This window comes from Hevea brasiliensis, chromosome 12 (assembly GCF_030052815.1).
Source record: "Hevea brasiliensis isolate MT/VB/25A 57/8 chromosome 12, ASM3005281v1, whole genome shotgun sequence".
NCBI classification, from domain to species: Eukaryota; Viridiplantae; Streptophyta; class Magnoliopsida; order Malpighiales; family Euphorbiaceae; genus Hevea; species Hevea brasiliensis.
In genome coordinates this window covers 20,513,260-20,516,860 of record NC_079504.1, presented here as the reverse complement: position 1 = coordinate 20,516,860, position 3,601 = coordinate 20,513,260, and positions in this window count along the sequence as shown.

Below are 3,601 nucleotides of genomic sequence, written 5' to 3'. Positions count from 1 at the left end.
AATGAACTACCGCACTTCACCTACCGATAACTCATTAAGTACCCTACAAGGGATTTTAAAACAATTTTCTTATTTTTGATAAGTGGTGAGCATTTTCTAATAAGTACTTAAAACATGTAATTAAACTAAAACTAGTTAATATTTTTGGCCCATTTTATTTTTACGCAAATTTTATAAAAATTTTGACAGAGTTCCCTCTGTATTTTGAGAAACTAGTTCTTCAAATACCTGAAATAAAAGCACTTTCAATAATTTTCTAACCACTGCATCAAATTCATACTCAATCTCAATCAATTTCTCAAATTCACAAGTTCAATAATTCCTTCAAAATACTGTCCATCAATATCATTTATTCATATTCCATTCAAGATAAACAATTTATATATTCATCATACTAAAATTTACATTCAAAAAGTCCAAACTAAAATTTATTACAACTTTTATACAAACTTTGTACAAGCTGCTCAAGACCCATGTACATGTCCATACATTTATGTGCAATATATACATCAAAAGAAATATTTACAGTTAGGGTATAAATTATACCCGAAGACTTTAGGCTGGTAGCTTCTCACACCTCAACAGCTCAGTCTGCTACTCCTCTAGTCTCTGTATCTGCGACAGCAATAAAAGCTATCGCTGAGTACTAGGACTCAGTGGTGCACAATATACTAAAATAATCTTTATGCAAAACTTAAAGCACATTCATTCAAAAATTTGACTAAACATGAAAATTAAATACAATCATGCATTGTGAGATTTTATATGTAAACCAAGTTTATTCCAAGGTATCAAAACACATTTCATAAAACCCACAGTTAGATCATGCCATTCGAAACAAATAGAATCTCAATAGCCAGAGGCTAAGAGAAATCACATGAATCTCGATAGCCAGAGGCTAAAGAGAAATCATATCACAAGGCTAGCTAGCTCAAATATATGGATATCCATTCACATCCTCTTCTACTGGCACACCTCAACACTTCTCCAGAGAAGGAATCAAAATTCGAAACTAATTACCCCCACTAGTCGTGCTAGTGAGGTGTTCAAATATGTGGTCATGACACTGTGGTTTCAAAACTTATCTTAACAATTTGCTAAACATTGTCTTTTCAAATATACATAATAACTTTCAACAATTTAGATCAAACATCATAAGAATGCCATAATCCAATATTTCACATTATTCAAAACGATATGCAAAAGATGATTATAACAGTATATGTTGTGCACAAACCTCAAACGAGTCGCCTGTTGGCCTTGACTCGACTCCTCGGGTTCTGTCCCGGTATTCTTTTCCACTGAAATACGAAATTTTCCAATGTTTCAGTACTAAAACTTAAAATAAATCCAAAATAAACTTAACTTCACATTTACCTAGCTCTAACGTGTTAAATTCGACGTTCTCGAAATTTTGTGTTTTGGGTTACTATTCACTATACTATTCAAGTCAAATAGTTGACCTTTTAAGGCTTACTAGGTATGGGAACTCTAACTTCACCCACATACCACATTTTGGTCATTAAACTTGTTGGTTTTGGTCATTTGTTTAAAGCTTAGGTCATTTTGGCAAAATTGCCAATTTTCGGTTTTGGTTCTCCGAAGTTGCACTATTCCATTGATCGATCTACTGTTGGAATTTGACAAAACTTCCTTCATAGAAAATGTTCCTTATTGTCTTAAGTGTATTCTCATTTTTGGATCACCTCAATCGGAGTTTTGTAGCTCAAGTTATGGCCAAAATAAGTTTACTGTTCACGTGCACTGTTCATGCTGTAATTTTGGGTTCTGGCAGATTTTGATCCAACTTTGGTCAGTAATTTGATCAAGTTAAGTTCATAATTTGGTCTCACTTTCTTCATATGAAATGTTCTACTATGTCTTAGGTTTCCATCGGTTCAAGAATCGCCTAAATCCGAGTTTTCTAGAGAGAGTTATAGCTATCCAAACATTACTGCCCAAATGAAAATCTACAGAGTTGCAGGTTTAATAACCCAACTTTGCTCAATAATTTGAATGGGTTAATGGCATAATTTGGGGTGATGTTCTTCATGAAATTTTAGATCTATATCTCCTCTAACCCCTGGTAAAATTTCAGGTCAATTTGACCTGTCTAACTCGAGTTATGACCAAATGAGCGATTCTTGTTCATTTGGTCGATTTAATCGATGGCAGCCTGCTATCATTTCACTTTGGTCAATTGTTTCACCAAGTTTTGGTCAGTTTTTTGCCATGGTTCCTTAATGAAAATTGTGCTCTTTTATGTCTATTTTCATCCCCAATTGGTGGCATATCAATTGGACTTGAAAAATTTGAGTTTTGGTCCTTCAAAGTGGGTTTGGTCATCTTTGCAAAAGATGACCATTGACCTACGAATTTGGTTTAATTTCCTACCATTCCCACACAATTCATTTGGTCATAATTGACCACTATTTCACTTCAAAATAGGTCAAACATGCCATTTATGCATTTCTCCAAATTTTGGTTCACAAACCCTAGCATTCAAAACCCTAACTCATCAATTTCATGCATTTAACTACATTAATGGTTTTAATGCTAATCATTCAACTAGTTAAGGTTTCTACACTCATTTAAACTCATTAAATTCATGCAATTCATACTCCCTTCAACCAGCCCAAAATTTTAGTTTAGTCCTTCTCCCATGATTTTATTTCATTTCATAAATTCCATGCTCATTTTCACAACTAATTATGCATTTAAATGAATAAAAAAAAGGGTTAACATACTAACCTCAACTTAAATCTTCAAAACCCTATCTTTTGCTTCTTTTTCCTTCTTGTAATCTTCTTTTCTAGTGTAGATTGGAAGCTTTTTAGGGTTTAGGGTTTATTTTGAAAGGCTAAAATCAAGTTATGGAAGCTTGATGCATTCATCAATGGTGGTTGCACATGGTGGTGAGGGAGGGAGAGGTATGAAACGTCCAAGAAGAAGAAGAAATGAGATGGTTTTAATTTTTTTTTCTTTTCTTTCCTTTATACGTTTTTTGCTTATGGAAGACCACTAAATTCAAATTAATTAATTCAATTTATTAATTTAGTTATGACATCATGCATGATGTCATAACTTTTGACTTTTTCATTTTCATCTCTTTTTCTTTTTTTTTTATTTTTCTATTAGTTCTTTAATTTAATTCTTGATTCCGAAATTTTTTTTTCTCTGATTTAATTTGACAGTTAGGTCAGGAGTCAGCTCTCGGGGTCAATTGACCAAATTGCCCCTCGCCGGTTCATCCCGGTTTGCAAATAATCTAATATTTCTTCTGGCTCCCTGACCTAATTATTTGACCGCTTATGCTTCTTTTTCGTGATTTTCTCTTTTCCACTGTGTTCATAAGGGTCCTAAGGACCGCAGCGTCACTTTTTACGGTTCGAAATTTGAGTTTAAAATGACTTCGCATTCGTTCCCGAGGAGGTCGCTCATCGCTGTAACTCTCGGCTCGTTTAACCTCTTATGTTCTGTTTTTCTTATTTATAGTTAACTAATTAAATATTACTAATTATTTGTGTTTATGGCTTCTCAATTTGTCTTAAGTGTGGCCCTAATCCCATTAATTGTCCAGACCGACACCGGTCACCGGAAC